Raw genomic sequence first — 20,821 nt, forward strand, 5'->3', positions numbered from 1 at the left:
TGCTTCATCATAGTCTTCTTTGTGTGCATTACGGCATGAAATACACTTTGGTAAAATGTTCCACTGAAATATAATGTGTAAAATCAATATTTAAAAGCCTATAAATAACATTTTCAATTTTAAAAGATATGTATATTTCTACATTCATAGGTACAAAGATTTAACTTAACCAAAAGGAAATTTTTTATTCAATCTTATTTAATTCACCATAAAAATGCTTCTACTTACTGCCATGTTTATCTAGTGTCAACTCAAATCATTTTTCTTAACTCACACACTATCAATTCTACTCTAAGAACTGGAGCTCAAAAACCACTGACCTGTAATCAAATATAATTCAGATTATAGTATTATGTTATACTAAAATGAGATGTGTACGTAAAAATATTTTATGAACTACTAGAATTAGCCATCAATTTGTAATATTTTATTATTTATCTCCACTCAGGCTGTTCTTCACTTCTACTTATACCCACCTGCCTCTAAAGCATTGAACCAAACATCACATGAAAGTAAATACAAGGCATTGCATTAAAAATAAGCAAAAAAATATATTGTTGATGGGGGGAAACAGTCTCTTCCCAAAGGTATAATGCAACTCAGTTGTGCCCTTTGGGCAAGAATACTCAGGTACAAAGATAGGGAAACGCAGGCTTCCCACACAAGGAGTCCTTGCATGAAATGTCAAAATGAAGTCCAAATATTAGAGAACTTTGATTCCTTGCATCCAGATGAAAACCCTACATAGAATAGCTTTATTAATCAATTAACAAAGCTTTAGAAATTTAGAAAGTCCAAGAAAGCACTGCCTCGGTGAGAGCAGCAAATTACATCCTATCTAAAACGAGAGATTATTTTTCAGGCTTTAACTTCACATTTCCTATCTGGAAGACTTACTGGTTTTAAGAAACTTAAGGAATATGCAATATGTTCAATGTGGTGAAAAAGCACTCTAAATAGATGAAATGACAATTGAATGCTGGTACTAGTTTATCTTTTTCTCATTGCAAATGTCCCTATAACAAGCATAAACACTGGACACGGCTGGATATCCTTGCCAGCCCTCACTTCCAGCAGTGAAAGGCTGGATAGGGTGTTTCGAGAATGTTGGTAACAAGATGAACTAACAACATGGTAATTTGTGTCTTTCATAAATTTTTAGAAGGTTACCTGAAGATATTGTTTGAAATATTGCCAAATGTTTTACAAGTCATTTTCTATGATAGTTTCCGGCTTTAACAGAACTTCCCTTATATGCTTTGGTTTGATAAAAGGGCATCAATGGTGTAGTTTACATTTAGACTTAGTGAGAAGATTCACCCAGCAGCCTGGCTGTTACTCGCCTGCACTCATTTTTAATACAGGTAGTGCCAGACAAAATCTTCAGGGAATCAAGTTTGCTTCATCTCCCCTCACCTCTGATTTCCACAGCTTTTTCCTCCATTTCAGTGCCCTTCTTCCTATTCTTATCCCCGTATTTTTCAATATGCTCAAACTTCCCTGGTTCTTCAAAAATCATTAAGGTCCCAAATATTGCTGCACAATTCTATTACTTGTCCCTTCTTGGGTTTCTCTCACATTCCCCATTTCAGGCATTTACTACACTGAATTGTCAGCAGATGATTTTATCAGAAGGTAAAGGAAAAAAGAGGTTATCATTTATTATTTATTGCGATTCCCCTCGACTTGCAGAATCAAGTACATCAGCACCATTCCTTACCTCTTCTCCTCAAATCTCAGAAGAAAATATGCCGCTCTTCCCCTACAAGGCTGCTGCCTGTGCAATGAATCAGGCCTCCCTCCCCCACAACGTGGGAGCATGACTCGTGGGTTATCCCTCTCTTGTAACTTCAATATTTTTTCATCTGATACTTCTGTATTTATAAATGTGCTGCTAACATCTTCCTCATCCTTCCGTAGCAATTGTTTTTTAAGCCCTATTCTGAACCCCCCTTTCCTTTTAAGTCTAGCCTGATTGATCTCCTTTGCCCCACCACACCAAACTTCTCTCAAGAGTAGTTCACACTGAACTTCATTTCTTCAGTTCTCCATCCTTCCCATCTCAACCGCTGCTATCTGGCTTCCCTAGCCACCGCTCTCCTCAAACTTTTAAAATAAATTTAGGAATGACCTAACTGAAAAATCAATCACATATTCTGTCCTCTCCCTGCTTGAGCACAGACCATCACTGCTGATGGTGTCTCTCAGGTTTTCATTCTTTTCTCGAGTGATCTCATTCACATCTTAGGGCTTCAACTAGTTTCTATACGAATATCATTTCCAAATATTAGTTATAGCTCTCGCCTTTCTCTGCCTTCTTAACATACTTACCCAGGGAGTCCAAAAGATGGCGGCTTTAATTTACCATTTTCAAAACTACTTACCCTAACCAAGCCTATTCCTCCTACTATAGATTCTGGCTCCCATTATTATGACATCATCACCCACCCATTCTCCAAAGCTTAAAATTTCAGAATCATGTGATTTTTCTCTTCTCCCTAACTTCCAGACATCTAATTTTTCTCTAAATCTTTTCATTCTTCTTTTACGCTTCATAAAATTCTCAAATTCATCCTCATCACAATTTCTACTTGCCAACCTTTGCTTTAGAGTTTTTATCTTCTTTTGCCTAAACTATTTTAAAAGCCTCTTAATTGGTGTACTAATCCCCAATCTTTCTCCATCCTAATCCCTGCTCCATACTACATCCAGAAGTTTTCTAGTTAAAGTGCAGAACTCAGAGAAGAGTTAGATAGACAGATTCTTTTTAAAATAGCTCAAATGGGTAGTGCTGTTCCTAATTTGCTTTCACAATGTAGTAGCACTGCATTGAATAAGTTTTTTTTTACCTAACCAGTAATTAACAAAGCAGGTCAAAGCCTCATTACTTTAAGAAAATATGTAGTAATATAACTGAACCAGCAGAAATGTCTGCAAGTGTTTTTGCACAACTAATAAATATAAAATATTACTACAGGATCACTGCCAGATTTTGTTAAATATGCGAATTTGAATTTTTTTAGTATTTCAAAACTAGATTTTAGAATAAATTTCATCGATAGCGTCTCTTCAAGACAACACTTTATATATGCACTTATAAAAATACCTAGAATTCATAACTGATTCATCCATAGATAAACTGGTTCCTAAATTCAGCTATGATGGAGGTGAATGAAGAAAAGTAATCTTAAGTAACCAACTCAAAATCTGACTCTCACCCCTCCACTGCTGTCATTTACTCTAAGCCACTGTCATCTCTTATCCATTTATTGTAGTAGCCACGATTGGCTCCTCTACTTTCACTCTAGTTCTCAACAATATTCTCCAGAGTGGCTGAGCAATCATTCTAAAACTAAAACAGATTCTGTCACCCTTCTGTCCAAAGATTCCCACTGCACTTTGAAAAATATCCAAACTCTCATCTATGGTCTAAAGAGCTTTATTGATTTGGCGCCCTCCGTACCCCTCTGAGTTCATCTTCTACAACTCTCCCCCTTGTCTGCTCACCTTCTGTATACTGGCCTTCCTCCTGCTGCTCTTCAAACAGGCACAGTTTATTTCCCATCTCTCATTTCCCATTTTCACCATTTTCTGTTCTCTCTGCTTGAAATGATCTTCCCAGATATCCACATGCATATCCCTTATCCTCTTCATTTTTGTCTCAGTATAAATATTACCTCCCCAGAAAGTGAATCTAAACGCCCAATCTAAACCAGCCACTCTCCTCTCACACCTTCAGCCACTCTCCTTGTTAGTTTCATTTTCATCATAATACTTATCTGAAACTATCTTTGCTTATTATCTCTCCCCTCACTAGAAATTCACTCCTTGTTCTATCTCCTCTAACACACAGTAGGCATTCAGATATTGATCAATCAATTAATAAATACATGCTAATTTCTCTCAAGCTCTATCTCCTGAACTTCAGGCTCATATTTTCTTACCTAATCTCTAAATATGTCCCATGGGCACCATAAACTCAACAATATTCACAACTTATCACATTACTTCCTAAATCTGTCTGCCTCTATCTTAGACAGCAGTAAACACACTATGCTTGAGGTACTCCCTATCTTAATTAATGGCACCAAGGCATACCTGTTCAATCTCCTTTATTCCCTCTATCTAATCTACCATCAAGACCTTCCAATTTGATATCTTGCATATCTTTCAAATATATTCCTTTTTCTCTATCTCCACTGTCACTGCCTTAGTCCACACTCTCATTATCTCTCACTTAACTTCTACAACCTTCTATTTATTTTACTCACATCATCTATCCCCAATACCACCATCAGCTTAAGCTTTCCAAAATACAAATATAACCATATTTCTCCCCTGGCTGAAATCATTCATCAGTTCCCCATCACCTATAAAATTCAAATTACTTAGTATGTCATAAGGGCCTCACATCCCTCCCTTAACTGCTCAAACATCCTTTCTTTTATCTCCAGCCACACTGGGCCATTTGATATTCCCTAAATCCATTGCTTCATACTGCAGAAACTCCATCGTAATTGTCTCAAAGCCTTTTCCTGACCCATCTAGCAGATTTAGAGTAATCAGTACTACTACATAGTACAGTTGCTCCTCATTATTCGTGGAGTCTGTATTTGCAAATTTGCCTATGTGCTAACATTTACTTTTCTTTCCTTTTTTCTTTTTCTTTTTTTTTTTTTTTTATGGACAGGGTTAGGGTTAGAGATAGGGTTAGGGACAAGGTTAAGGACAGGATTAGGGACAGGGTTGGGGTTAGGGACAGTGTTAGGGACAGGTTTAGGGTTAAGGTTAGGTTTAGGTACAGGGTTATGGGTTAGTGTTAGGGTTAGGGACACAGTTAGGGTTAGAGTTAGGGTTAGGGATAGGGTTACGGTTAGGATTAGGGTTACAGTTAGGAACAGGGTTCTGTTAACATTTACTTTTAACACTAATATCAATACGCACAGTGTTCTTGTGGTCATCTGGGGACAGGCACAGAGCAGCTTTAAAAAGGTGCCCTGAGTGAAGCATGAGTCCCCAGTTTAGGTGCAACAAGGCAACATTTTGCCGTCTTGTTTCAGCTCTCACACAAAAAACAAGTATCCTTTGTATGGCACAGTTAATGACATGGTTTTCAATTTTTTTTGCATTTTTGTTGGGGATTTTGCTGTCTAAAATGGCCCTCAAACATAGTGCGTTTACGTGCTGTCTAGTGTCTCTAAGCACAAGGTTGGTCATGTGCTTTACAGAGAAAATACATGTGTTTGATGAGGTTCCTTCAGGCATGAGGCATAGTGCTGTTAGCCATTCAATATTAATTAACCAACAATATATACCTATTAAGGTGACTTTAAACAGAAACACACATACAAGGTTACGTATTGACCAGTTCATGGATACGTGATCAGAGGCTCATGGAAACCTAATCCTGTATTCCCCCTAGAAATAATGACTTGGAATTGGCTAATTCAGTGTTCACAGAGAATTTATAGAACAGAACTACCACGAATCACAAATAACAAGAATTAACTGCTTTCATTTACATGTCTGCTTCCACCATAAAACTAGTGGGCTCTCTGAGGGGAGAAATCACATCTTATTTATCTTTGAACTCTAACTCTTTCTATTATGCAGAAATACTGACATTAATATTCATTGCATGTAATTTTTAAAAATGTGGTATTTCATCATTGTAATGTGATCTGCCCTATATGTTTAGATTTCATGGTTAGGTCCCCCACACTGCTCCCTACACTGCACAGAGGCCTTGCTCAACTGCAGTTCATGGTCTGAACTCCATCCTCCATCCCTGCCCTTTCAATTATTTTATAGCCAAAGATTATGCTCTTTAGGTTCAAACATAAAAATCCCAGTTAAATGAGAAAGCATTTACAGAGACTAACTTTTCATCAGGTCAGTTAGCTCAAATGGGCTTAAACCTAAAAACTATTAGACAAGCTTCTAGACAAAATGGAAGACTGCGCACATGTGCCTACATTTCCTACTTCCTGAAATAACAGAAACGATACTTTTTAAAGGGAATAAAATGTGACAATACTGGAGGTAAGGTGGGAGAGAAATGAAAGAGACAGAGATTAGCAAACCAGAAATTTTAGCAAATTCTTAGAAGTTAGAAAGCAGATGAATGAGGCTTGCATGTCCAGCAAAAAGACAGACTTGAAAATCTCAAAGTAATTTTCTCACAAAATAGCTAGCAATGCTAATTAAAATATCAAAAATATCCTCTCAAATACAAAAACAAGTCCCCAAGAAAACCCCCATAGGACACCATGAAGAGAATAAAAACAAGCTGGTAAAAGCAGGTGCTGAAGCCATGGCTGCTCTAGGTACGGATTTCAGTACCTACAAGTTCAGGCCAAGTTCAGGCCTTGGGGTCTGTTCAAGATGGAGAACTGCAGTTTAGCCACCTCCATATAAACCTGGGACTTTAAGGGACGCACCCCCCACCCCCCTTTGTAAAAATGTGGCCTGGCAAAGATGTGCCTATTGGCATAGGAATACAACAAGGAAATCAGCCTGTCTTAGCTTGGACTCCGTATTAAGGGGAAATATCACCCGAGAATGTGTACTGTAGCCTACTCTCAAGGATTCAGGGTTCCAACATACCTGCCCAGTTCAGGAAACCCCAAGCAGAGAAATTACAAAGGTGCCAAAGAAAAGCCTCAGCAAATCTTCCCTGGAGGAATGTGCCCACTAAGCAGGCGGCAGAGGGTCCCCCAAATAAAAACTCAGCCAAGCATGGGCTTACAATTCAAAAATCACAAAAAACACTCAAGGAAAAAAAAAAAAAAGACAGGTCACTGAGAACACAAGAAAGCAATACTGTCATAAAGAAAAGCAGATAAGACTGAATAAACATTATAATCTAAGGCATCACAGGTAAGCACAGTTCTTTCCAAGTGGATTTTCTCTGGGCATGTGTGCTCAACTTTTTTTTTAAATAGCGGAATCAATAGTTACTGTATAAAGTTGAAAAACAGACATGTTTTTTTAAGATATGTAGTATAATTTAAAAATTTACAATATTCTTACCCAGGGTAAGAACCACCCCCTCCCCAAGAAGCATTTGGAAATGTATGAGGACAGTTTTGATGCCCCAATGGCTGTGGTAGAGAACAGGGGCACTAAATTTTAACTAGTGTTCAGGATAATCCCAAATGATGGAGTACAGTACTGCCAAAAATGGCAACTGCAAATTGTTGAGAAATACTTTACTTAAATCCAAAATTGTTATCAATGATTAACTCTATAAAGTAAGACTGGGAACAAAAATTTTTAATTATCATTGTACATTAATTCTTCTGTACTATTTTAACTGTTTGCTGTGTAACATTAATGTTTAAAAGTTTGATTAGAAATAGATTTGCATAAGTAATTGGGGAGAAAGCTGTCCTGCTCATTGGTCAACATAAGTCCTTCCTTCAGATAAGTGGTTTGTTCAGAGCACCAAGGACAGACGTTTACTTGACTCCCCTGAAATTCCTAGACTCAGAAAAGTAGTCTCTTTAAACACTTAAATATTTTTTAGCTAAAGTATCTTCAGAATTAAAACAGGCTTACTGATGCTAGGCTGTGTGCTCATGCAGGGAGCACCTGACACCTCTTTTGGGAGGCAGCAGCTGCAAACCCAATGCTCTCCATGGCTGGCAGGAGCCCAAGGAAGGATTCAAGACTCAAAACAATAACCATGGGCACATTTGAAGTGGTGAGGCAGGATGGCTCTGGCATGCGGTTGAATAATACACCACTTAGTAAACTAGTGAAAGCCTGTTAATTGTTAACAATTTGATCAGTGAGGCAGATGGGTTTTAGACTGATGGAAGGCCAATAGACGAAACATTTGCATAGATGAAAATCGAAGATTAAGATATAATCGATGTGTACTAAGCAGTCAGGAAATAATTATTAAAAAGAAAACTTACACCTATCCCAGAACTTTGCCTTTCAAAGATGACAAATTCTCACCACAGACGCATGCGCACGTGCACGTGCACATATGCATGCACACACATGCATGCATGTGCTCGCACGCACAATTTGGATTCACCATCCTGACTACTTCGTAATAGTTTCTTCTATGCTTTTGCTTTCCCTCACTGTTCCTTTATGGTACACAGAATAGCTAGTATACAAAGGCATACTGCACTTATATTTTACTAAATGGCCAATATATTTAGATCAACATCAAAATGAGTTAGGCTGAGCAAAAAATAAACTAGTTCTTTGAAAATATACCCCTTTTTCCATTATTGATATATTCACTCAAGTTTTATCTTAAAATTTCAGTGAGTTATTTTGCTGTCTAGCATAATAATAAAAACCAAACAAAAATCTTTGTTTTCCTTGTATCATTCTAGAATTTCAATGTTTTTCACTTATTAAGAAACTATTATCAACCTTTTTGTATGTAGCTGTTCTACATAGGGCAATCTTTATTGATAAGCTAGAATAAAATTATTCTAAAAAAAGAACTATTATGTGGTCTTTGTTAAGCACTTTATTTAAATAAACTTCTTGCATATAGAAAGATTAGAACAGGTACAAATATTTTCAAAACAATTCTTGCATTAAAAAATTGAGAACAAACACCATGAGAAAAAAACCTGACTCAAGAACTAGCTCAATCCAGATCTGGGACTTGAAGCACCTTGAAACACAAGAAAAGTCTTCTTGCAAAAGAAAGTACTTAGGAAAGCACATCAAAAGGCCCACAGAATTTGAAAATAGGGTGATTCCTCATAAAAGGAAACACATGATAAATAAATTTAGCAGAAAAAGCCACTCCAAGAGAAGATAGGTAGAAGTATTTAGAAATATTTGTCTAATCAAAGTGTCAAAGATATACCCTTAGGATAATGACATAATAAAGAAAACAGTGACAATCAAGTAGTATATTGTAAGCTGTTGGAAGAAAGTGTGTTAACAGAAGGACAGTATCTGGTAAAGCCTAGAAAAAAGGACGTAACAAACTGACCCAGGTCTCTAAAATTGCTCATGGAGAACTTGCCTACTCTGTATCCCTGTGTTTCTCAGTCTTGGCACTACTGACATTTTGGGCCAAATTTCTCTTTATAAAATTTAGCTTTCCATCTATTCAACCTAATTCTTCTAGTCTCTAATTAAACTCTGTTCTAACTACATTGATCTTTTTACACTTGTGCACACCCAAACCATACATCTCATCCCCACCTGAATGCTTTCACTCATGTTACCCCCACCAAACAATATTGCTTTTTTCTGGGCTATTCAATACCTAATCAATTTATGGCCTCCTTCTTGCTTTTTTTAGAGTTAAAATTTTAGAGCTGAAAGGGATCTTAAGACTCATCTCAAAACTACAATAATTCAATGAATGGTGAGTCCCTCCCTACAGATGAGAATTTCTTTTCCTAAACTCTTTCAGAATGTACAGTCTGCTGCACATGATAAAACACTATTTATATGCTAATCTGTGTTGCTTCCTAATTTATTCAATAATAAATATTAAGCATAGCCTACCACCATGGGACAATGCTTGGCTGAAGGGCTACAAAGACAGTTTCTTTCATCAAATAAACTATATAAAGTAACCTTTTTATTATGTGAAATTCTGGTATACACATGTACACATAGATTTACTTTTGGTGAAAATTTCTACTCGAGTAACAAATTCTAAGTTGCTCTTTTTGGAGATATTTTGGGAAAGAGGAAACTGCAGAAAAAAGAAGGGAAGATAAAAGAAGGGCAATAAAAAGATAGCAGAGTAGGAGTAGAAGATATTTGCAGTGCACTCTTAGAAAAAGGGACAAAACAAAGTTCCAGCCTTCGATCTAAAATCAGTCTGTTGGGAAGGAAAGAAAGGAGATGAGAAGGACAAACAGCCAAGCCAGTGTTCCATTATGTTATGTTCTGATAAGTACTGGCATAAAATTACCATGGGTGGAAAAGAACTATAAATACCCACTCAGTGACAGCAAACTAAGTGAGTTAAATAAAGGTTACTAAAAGCTTACTTTTTAAAAATCTCAAACATCCACATTATTCTATTCAAGAACAACCGTTGGAACCAGAAGTTAGAGTTACTTTTATGTGACAATAAGGAAGACTCTAAATAAGACACCCTAATAAATGCTTCTTAGGATTTATAAGCACTCCCCCTCCCACCCCTAGACTAGGAATCCTGAACAGTTTCTTTCAAGAAAGTAGTGGTAAATGTAAATTAATTGTATAGTACCTAGCATTTCCAAATTGAATTGCATAAAATGTCACTGACAATCCGTTTGACACATTTTATTTAATGTTTGAATTGGGTGAACATTAAAAGTTTATAAGAGTTTTTAAGGGTTCATTCACAATCTCAGGCTACTTAACCTTCTTTCCTCCAGAACATTTTAAATTCCTTCAAGGAAAATTTCTCTACCTTGGTATTTAAGACCCTAATGCTAAGGATGATCAGGGAATTCTGTGACGACTTTGCTTGTGTGCCTCACAAGGTAGTCCTACATGCTTAAAAAAGTGGCTGAAATTTTTTTCATTTATCCCCCATTCCAAAAGATTATTAGTTTTGAAAAGAAAATGAATAACATTTGAATCAACTTATATAAAAATATGCATGACCATCGTTTAATTTGTCAAATAAGCAACTTAAATGTATTCAATTTATTGGGTAGTCAGAAAAGTCATGACATATTTTTTCTGTTTTTCATTGCAAAAATGCATCATGACTTTTCCAACAACCCAATATTTAACTAATTACCCAAGTTTCTTAGATCAAAGTCCCAGGTAAAAGGATATTTAATAGATGAATATAAAGGCAAATAATTTATGTAAAGCTAAATTCTCCATAAAATATTTTATATGTATACAGACATACATATTCTAGGTAAACTAAAAAGACAAATCCACTTGAAGACAACTACATTAATTCAAAACACTAAAGAATCCCTAACATGTGATAATAAACCATTAAGAACATATGCAAGTATGGTCATTTTTTTTTTCATTCAAAATAAAATGCTGCCTTATCAAACACTACTTACTTTTGTGGACTTTTGGGGGAAAGGAGGAGAAAAAAAATCAGGATTGTGTGAATTTTATAAAATCTTTAGATGATGTTGGAAGCAATCTTTGAGGTCACACAGTCATCACCCAATATTTAATTTGCATTTGTAAACACACTGAAATGTCATGTAAAAATAAGACTTATTAACATTAGTCAACAACACATAATTTATTGGACTACTTTAAAAACAAAGTTCTTTTAAAAATATTTACTAAATGATACATAGCTCTTATACTGAAAAGAAAAATATGAAAGTTATGAATCAAGCAAAACCAACTGAAAACATGTTCACTCAACAAATAGAGAAGGAAAGAATACTGACATTTACTGAACACTTAAAACCTACCCGACTCTCTGCTAGACACTTTATATTATCCAATCAAAGTCTTAAACCAATGCTATAAAGTAAATATTCTAATCCCTTATTCAGAGATGAGGTATACTGAGTCCAGTAGTTACACCAGACACATCTGTGCTACAGCAAACTTACTGCTTGTACCACATATACCTATGTGTCCTGAGCTAAGTAAAGAGCCAAGAGTTAGAAAAATTGGGATTACAACTCACGTCTAGAACTTTCCTACCATGATGAGTACAAAATAATAAATAAAATGAAATAAAGTACCTAATTTCAAGGAACTGTATGATTAACTATATAGGAAGCAGTGAAAATATCTTGCTAGTAAGCAAAACTGCAGGTAATCTTTATTATAGTTAATGAAAAACAAATGTTTGCATTAGCAGAAAAGGAACTCAAGCACTAAGTCGGTAATAACAATTAAGTATTTATAGTATAATCCTATAATTTATAAACTCTGTTGTTATTGTATTAAAACAAAAATTTTATTGTATTAAAATATAAATTCCAAAAGTTTGGAAGCAACTGTGACATTAGTTCTCATTATATCACCAGATTAAAAGCTATTCAAATGAGCTGCAACTAGGGGTAGTTTTCCAATTATCTTAGAGCCATTATTTTTTGTACAAAATAGGATTTCTTTACACACACACACACACACACACACACACACACACTACTGTATCTGATACAAGACCTTGGGAGTTATATTGTTCTTTATATGAAAACCAAGTTGAATGCTTTGGAAAGACTCAAAGAAAACAAGAGACAAAACAAGAAAACAAAAAAAACAAATTACTGTATAATTAAGTGTGAGCAAGACAATTATAAGCAATTGAGGAGTCATAAACACTACAAGGATCCTACACTCAGATGCCTTCACCAACTTTTAAGCTCTTGCTCCAAAGTGAGGAATCAGTGATAATGCACTCGTTCACATTCGAATGTTGACCCAGAGCTCCAGGAAACAGATGCACACTCAAAGAAAAGACTAGCACATGAGTATATATAATTCTTAAGTAAAAGTATATTATTTGAGGTATGTGTGAATCATTTATGACTCATTTAAATCAACTTTCAATCAACCAAAAAACTATTACCAGTCATAAATCAGATTAAAGGGTTTTACTCATATGTGCTCATGTAGGTATAAAATTTTTGTCAGGAATGATATACAAGAAACTGCTGGCAATAAGTTACCTTCAGGACAGTGTTTCTCAACCTCAGCACTATGACATTTTGGGCTGCTGGATAGTTCTTTGTTGTGGGTCCTGCCCTGTGTATTGTATGCAGCATCCTAGGCCTCTATCTGATAGATGCCAATAGTAACCCCCTCCCAGTTAGGACAGCCAAATGTCCCTGGGGGAGTGAGGCGAGGGCAGCAACTGTCCCTGACTAAGAAACACGTACTTATAGAGAGAGAAAAAAGGATGGTGCAAAGACCTTACCAGCTCTCCTTTTCTGGACCATCTTTACTATCACTGTGGTAGGCTGAATAATGGTCCCTAAATGATAATCAAAAGAAATCATGTCTTAGTCCCTGGTACCTGTGAATGTTACCTTATTTGGGAAAGGGGTCTTTGCAGATGTGATTTAAGTTAAGGATCCTGTGACAGGGGGATTATCCTGGATCATCAGGAATGCCCTAAATGCCATGATACATGTCTTCACAAGGGAGAGCAAAGGGAGAGTGCTTCCCCCTCCCTCCCCCCACCCCCCAACACACACAGAGGCAATGAGAAGAGGAGAACCGGAGCTGAATGATCTGTAATCCTGCCTTTAAAGACCAACACAACCAGAAGCTGAGTAAAGCTGGTGGGCTACAGCACAGCAAGCTCTCTTCTCTGGTCTTCCCAGGGAGCACAGCCCTACTGACTCCCTGATTTTGGCCCAATGACACTGATTTCAGAAGTCTGGCCTCAGAGTGAATTTCTTTTGTTTTAAGCCACCAAGTTTGTGGTGATGTGTTACAGCAGCCATAGGAAACCAATGCAATCATATACGGGTTTTACTTTGATTTTAAAAATCTGTTGATGAGCAAATGAGATAACGTGTAGAGAACATTTAGTACAGTTCCTAAAACACAGTAAACATTCGATAATATTTGTCATGCCATTATCGACAATAAGCCAACTATGACTAAGCTCCAAGTCCTTGGTACTGAGAGGAAAAGGACTCCCAAACAGTAAAACCAGGCATACGTGTGCTAGGCTGATATGAGTGACAACACACAAACCACATGATGTGTACTTGCCAGGTATGTTAAGTGTTGTGTTATAATTTGTCCTGTAATGAAAAGATAAATGGTGGATAAGGTCAGCCAATGACAGCTTGGGAGAGGCAAGTTTCAACAATTATTAGTAGAGAAGAAACAAGTACCGTAGGCAAATCAATGAAAATGGATTAGGAAATGGCTTGTAGACCTATCAATCTGGCTAAAGTATGTGTGGAGAGCATTGTGAGACAGACCAAGTTCTAGGGTTAGAGTTATCTAAACGGTGTAGAACTCTAAAAGCTATGTTGACTGATTTGATTATTAAAGAGAACATTTTATAGGATGCATTGTTTTATAAATATTGGCTCTTGGGACTTTAAAAATAGAAACATGCTGTAGCCCCACCCCAGACCTACTAAATTACAATCTTTCAGTGTAGAATAATTCTTAAGGATTCTGATGTCCCCTTAGGTGGAGAACCCCTGTACTACAGTCAGTTCATGATGAAAATAACATACAGAAAAGTATCCAAAAAGTACATACTGTATCCCTAAAGTATACATTCAAATCAGCTTAGCATTTTCCTAGGCTAAAACTCCTCCCAAGGTGTAGCCCCTCTGGACCCCACCACAGGCTTTCCCTAAACTAACCCCCAGCCTTCACTTTTCTTTCCCTAAGCATATGGTCCTTGATATGCTCAGAGTATCCCCTCACTCTTTCTCACAGTGTTTTCTAGAAAAGTTCCATGTATCTTCAGCTGCCCTCCCTCACCTTTTCACAACATTTATCCAACTCAGCTAAGATCTAACAATATTTTACAGAACAAAGGAACCATAAAAGTTCTATTATACAATATAATGTATAAAACTGCTCTATCGACCATTTATTGTAATAAAATCCTAAGTACATTTATCAAGTGAAATTCAAAATCCCTTTTTACGAAAAAAATTCCAAAAGCATAAAATTATAAAGTGGCTCTATAAAAAGCTAATAAGCTAACCTCCTTCACTTCAATCTTAACTGCTAAGTAGTTAACAAAGTGCTAGGCTCTGAAGGATACAAAGTGTATGGAAATCTCAGTGATTTTGAAACAAACTTTTCTAAATCACTGTGATCTCCCCCCCCCCCCCCCCCCCCAATAAGTCTACTCCCCAGCTGGCACCATACCTAGTTATTACAATATTACTGACTATATACTCTACGCTGTACTTTACATCTCTGTGACTATTTTGTAACTACCAATTTATACTTCTTAATCCCTTCACCTTTTTCAACTAGTCCCCCCAAATCCCCTCCCATCTGGAAACCATCTGTGTTTATAAGTCTGTTCATTTATGTTGTTTAGATTCCGCATATAAGTAAAATCATATGAAATTTGTCTTTCTCTGTCTGACTTGCCTCACTTAGCATAATACTCTCTATGTTCATCGATGTTGTCACAAATGATAAGATTTCATTCTTTTTTATGGCCAAGTAATATTCTATTGTATATATGTACCATATCTTCTTTATCCAATCGTCTATTAATGGGCACTCAGGTTGCTTCCATATCATGGTTATTGTAAATAGTGCTGAAATGAGCATAGGGGTGCATATCTTTCAAATTAGTGTTTGGTTCTTCACATAAATACCAGAAGTGGAATTTCTGGGTCATAGGTAGTTCTATTTTTAATTTTTTGAGGAAATCTCCATACCAATTTCCATAGAGGCTATAAAAATTTGCAATCCCATCCACAATGCATGAGTTCCCTTTTCTCCACATCCTCGCCAGCACTTGCTGTTTGTTGATTTATTGATGATAGCCATTCTGATAGGTGTACGGTGGTATCTCATTGTGGTTTTAATCTGCATTTCGCTGACAATTAGTGACACTGAGCATCTTTTCATACATCTATTGGCCATATGTATGTTCTCTTTGGTGAAATGTCTATTCAGGTCCTCTGCTCATTTATGAATTGGGTTATTTGGGTTTTTTGGTGATAAGTTGTATGACTTATTTATAAATTTTGTATATTAACCTCTTATCGGATGTATCATTGGCAAATGCCTTCTTAGTTGAGTGGTCTTACGTAGTAGGTGTCCTCTGGGGCCCTGTGGCGCAGTCTCCCTTATCACCTGAGCCAGATGCTCCAGGAGTGTCCCTTAAGTGGGTTGTGTGTGCCCTCTGTTGTAGTTGAGCCTTTATAGCTGTTGACACATCAGTGGTAAGACTGACCCTCAAGCTGACTGGCTGTGAAGATTGGCCATGATGACAAGAGTGTGAGCTGCTGTGCGGGGGCTGTCCCCAAGGAGCAGGATTCATCCCAGTGGCCTTTGGTGCCTATCCAGACCACCCTCTGCATGTGCCACTTGTGGAGTTAATCGGGTAGTGCTCTACTGTGGTCTGAAGCCAGCCATTGGGTGTGTTGGTTTTGAGACCTCTTGGGAGAGGCTGCTGTGCAGGCCAAGGTCAGCCACTGCCTGTGGCCAGCCTGGGGCTACCTGGTAGAAGCTATAAAGTGATCTGCAGTTGGTAGCTGCCTGTGCTGGGCCTGGAAGCACATGGGAGAGGTCATCCAGGCGAGCTGTGAACCAAGGCCAGCTGCCACCATTACCAGACCTGAAATCATTCAGCCAAAAACACAGGAGATCCTGAGGCCTGCTGTCACCTGTTGGCTTCTGTAAAGATAAGCCATTGAAAGAGCCTCAGGTGGTACACAAGTTGGGTAAGGAGGGGGTCTCAGGGAGTCATCAGGGTGGAGCACATGGTGTTCACCAGGCTAAAGCAGATTCATACTTGGCCACGTGGAAGAAGGGCTCAACACATGGACAATGGTGGCTGTCCCTCCAGCCCTTGCCCTGAAGCCACATAACTCAGTCTCTCCCTGTATGTCTCTGGTGCCCCCCCCCACCTCCACCCCCAGCTGTTGTCCCTTCACCAGAGCCCAGGGTGAGTGCCTGTGAGTAAGTGTGTGCATGGGCCCTTTAAGAGGAAGTCTGGCTTTCCAGCAGCCTTCCATCTCGCCTGGAAGAACAGAATCCCTGCTGATCTTCACAGCTAGATGTGTCAAGGGACCCTCCCAGCACTGGTGCTTGGGTTGGGGAGCCCAGTGTGGGGCTGGACCCTTCATTACTCGGGGGTACCTCTGCAGCTGAGATATCCCTTCCGATCTCAACTGCCACATGTGGGTGTGGAGCCAGCCCATTTCATGTCTCCACCCCTCTGACTAGTCTCAATAGGGCTTCTTCTTTATATCCTTAGTTATAGGACTTCTACTCATCTAGTCTTCAGACGGTTCTCCAGGTTGACTGTTCTATAATTTAGTTGTAATTGTGATGTGGTCATGAAAGGAGGCAAGCACAACATTCACCTACTCCACCCTCTTGACTGGAATCCTCATAAAGGGTTATTTTAACACTAAAACCTGAGGAAGCACAGAACCTCAGATTTTTTAAAAAAGGAATATTTGTTTAATGACAGCTGTGTGCCAGGAACTGGTGTAAGTCCTTGAAACATAGTGTTAAACAAAAGAGATAAGATCACTCTTCTCATGGGGCTAACATCCTAGTGAGAGTATACAGATAATAAAATAAAAATATAATTTCAGTTAGCAATAAACAGTTTGCAGGGAAAAAAATTGGGATGGAGGGAAATGAGGATAGTATAATTCTGAAAGGGTGATTAGATAATACTGCTTGTCTGAAAAGGTTATATTTGAACTAAAACCTGAAATGATGACCAGTCATGTAATGTTTTAGGAAGGAGAATTCCAGGCAAAGGGAACAGTGCTTAGTTGGAAAAAAGCCATGACATTTCTGAGGGGCAAAAAGACAGGCAGTGTAAACGTGGTAAAGGAGTAATAGACCTAAGAGGAAATGGTGTACGTTGTTGAAGTAAGGAGGGATCAGATCATGTATAAGAACTAGTAGGCAGTGAAAAGGATTTGAAAATAACTTGAGCTTTATGAAAAACTTCATTATATTACCTTTGATTCTCATTTTGCCTTGCATCAGTGATAACTTGAACACATAGGCCTTTAGAAATTACCATCCTCAAGTATCTGACACAACCCTAAGGTTAGCCAGGAATGAACAATTCCTAAGCAGCAAAAGAACATTTCCTAAGCAGCAAATCTCTCTTCTGGTGCACTATGAATTTTTTAAAAAAGAATTTTAGGACAAAAGTAAAGCCATCTTAAAGGAAAGAAGAAGAACCTCGGATGATAGAAACTACTTTAAATTCTATAATGTTTATTATACTGTGAATGAATCTACTATGATCAAGAATGTACAAAGGTCTTAGTTAAGAAAGAACAAAAAACTTAAGTTCTAAGCTACTGTAAACATAACATTCTTTCTTAACTGAGTTTGCTATTATTGAATTGGACACTAACATGGTTAAATGCTGTCAGAAGAGGAAAAAGTGGAGACCAGACTTCTGACTTGATTGTACCCCCTAAGAATAGCCACAGCTCAACAGTCACCATAGTTGTGAGTTTTGATCTTATCTCTATTACTACGATGAAGGAAGAACTCCTATGTGGTGAAATTAGGTACAAGGAATGCTTCAGTATCCTGTCCTGTGAAAGTTTTTTAAAAGAGGAGATGAATCAGTTTAAAGGGCTTTGGATAGAGTTATCTCACAGAAGAGTGACATGCTCTCTAGATCTTTCCAGACAACTGATATCTGTGTACACTAAGCAAGTAATTAAACCTACACTGCTTCTAAGATTTGTCAGTAAAGTCAGATCTTTGAAAGCTCTAATGTATTCATGAATCTCATCTTTCACTGTGTTAGATATTTAGTTAGGCCACTTAACGGTAGACCAAAAAGTAGACTGTTATTAACACAATCTATAAAGGGAGGTACTCTGTAAGAGTGGTGTGAGGTAAAAAAATAAAAGTCATTATACACCTTGATCAAGACTTGATTCTAAGTGTGTCCTCCTCAACACATTTCCAGCAGTTTGGCAAAACGCCCAGGGATGATTAGCAGCCAGTGTGTGAGAGAGGGTTATGGTCTACCTAAATTGTAAAGTCTCCCCCAAGTGGTCACATACAAATAACTGGAAGAGTCGCAGCTTCTGTGAGACTGACCAAAACCACCCTAAGCAGAACTTGGTCCCTACAATGATGACATAAAACCTTTAATTCAGTACTAGTACCACATCAGTAAAGAGATCTCTTATGCTTATCTGTTCTTATAATATTAATAAATGTGAAAACTGTTTTTGGAAGGAAGGAAGCTACGGGTAAAACAAAACTAGCATAATTCTTCTCTGTATAACTTTTTTAGGAATAACTTAACAATATCCTCAAACAGCCCAGTATTTGTTTTATCTAATGGCCAGGTATTCACCCTTCCTCAAATAAATACCAGCACATCCCTTGCAAGTTAACTACAGCCACTTGAAATAGAGTTCTGATATAAGCTTAATCACTTACCAAATGAATCACCTTGGAAAAGAAAATTATTACCTAATGTCTAATTTTCAAAATGCTGTTTTTCAAAAACCACCTAGAACTAAGTAATGTATAATAAAGTAAGTGATGTCAAAAGTACTAATGGGTCTTCTTGCCTCTTTTGATATTTATTTTCTAAGTGTTCTTATAATTAGACAGCCTTTGACTAGCACTAACCGTGTATTATTTGCAACTCTCAGCAAAAAATTGCAGATATTATTTTTAACAAAGTTTGGATGTCAAAAACGTGAAAGACATTTAATTAAAATATCGGTTATCTTCTGGTAACCATCCATTATTAAATAATAAAGTATGTAAAAGATGGTAAATCAACTTTAATTTTAAAAAGAGCTTTTTAATAAGGTAACATATACAGAATCTCACAATTATGATTTTCTCGATTATCCCAGGCTAAAAAAAAAGGGGGGGGGGAAACAGACGGGGTGGGCAAGAAGCAGGCTATGTAGTCTTCTGGAACAATTTCAGCCTGAAATGATACTCAGGAAAAAAGTAAATTGCTCCCTTGAATGTTTAAGAAAAATATGATTCATTTTTTTAAATCCAACAGTTGGCTAGAACAGCAAAAAAGGATTCTGTCTTATTTACAGCTACCAGACTTAAGGACCTTAATTTTTCCAGTGTTTATTTAATCTAGAATGTTAAAAAAAAAAAGAGTCATTTTGAAATTCCAAGTGGTAAAGGAATTGCCATCAGTTTAAGGACACACGGACACACACACACACACACACACACACACACACACACACATCCCTGAATGTTTTTTCATAAAGATATTTAATGTGCAATCCTGTAGGACAAAACAAAGCAATTAAAAGTGTTACTATTTATATATTATGTAACCCTAGTCGAAAATAGACATGAACCTTCAAAGTAACACATTATGCGAACATATTTAAGCATATTTAAGTATATGACAGATTTCAGATACAAATGACCTCAAAATGACACAACCCACACAAGTTCTTTGTTTACTATAATAAGGCCTCAGAAGACATGGCTATAATCAGGCCTGATGCCTTATCATAATTCTACAGTACATGCCTAAAGTGAGCATTAATTCCGTGAGGTCCGTACTTACACCTATGCACCGCAACGACCTCCGCATTGGTAACAGTGTGCTACCTCGCCTCATATATGCCATATACATAAGTTTCCAAACGACCATTTGAAAGGTTTCACGGTAAGAAATGGCTGCTAAATCATATTTCCAATTGAAGAGCATTTTAACGCACCTCAAATGTTCCGAGCCATACATAGTGCAAGGAGACCAATTCAGGAAGCAGAAAGTGAAAAAAATCCCAACAATCCCCAAAGGTGTAGGAAACAGTAAAACGTGGCTAGCTAGCTTGCCCTTAACAGGCTGTGTATAATAAGTAATGCGGGGAATTTTCTGAGCTTCCCCATCAGCCCTCATTCAACTCCCTCTCCTGCCCCCAACACCCTTACACACATGATGCCCCAGATGATGGAAGTTTCACGGATGTCATCTCGGGAGCTGTAATCCCAGGAGCTGGCGAGACGGGAGACTACACTCCCAATTAAGTGTTAAAAAGTCCTTCGGCAAAAATATCCACCAACCAACCCATCCTGTCATCATACAGACTAGACTGTATGTTCCCTCAATGGACTCCCTCCTGGCCCTTCACCCAGCCAAAAAAAAAAAAAAAAAGCCCGGCACCTTTCTGGTTCCAGATCAACGTACCCAGGGTCGGAAAGCACCGCCTCAGCAGCGAACGCCTCCGGA

General features: G+C 37.6%; 1 protein-coding gene across 7 annotated transcripts in view; it reads right to left on the minus strand.

Moving 5' to 3' along the window:
- PALS2 (protein associated with LIN7 2, MAGUK p55 family member) overlaps positions 1 to 20,821 on the minus strand; it is a 104,266-nt gene that overhangs the window by 82,633 nt on the left and 812 nt on the right. For 3 of the 7 annotated variants that reach the window (XR_002125120.1, XM_019652003.1, XM_019652008.1), the window contains exon 1: positions 20,780 to 20,815. The exons of the other annotated variants lie outside the window; for them this stretch is intronic. The gene's annotated coding sequence lies outside the window, so the exon portion shown is untranslated. Of the gene's footprint in view, positions 1 to 20,779; positions 20,816 to 20,821 lie in introns of those variants that run through there. 7 annotated transcript variants of the gene reach the window in all.

The sequence above is a fragment of the Hipposideros armiger genome, unplaced genomic scaffold (assembly GCF_001890085.2).
Source record: "Hipposideros armiger isolate ML-2016 unplaced genomic scaffold, ASM189008v1 scaffold_171, whole genome shotgun sequence".
Taxonomy (NCBI): domain Eukaryota; kingdom Metazoa; phylum Chordata; class Mammalia; order Chiroptera; family Hipposideridae; genus Hipposideros; species Hipposideros armiger.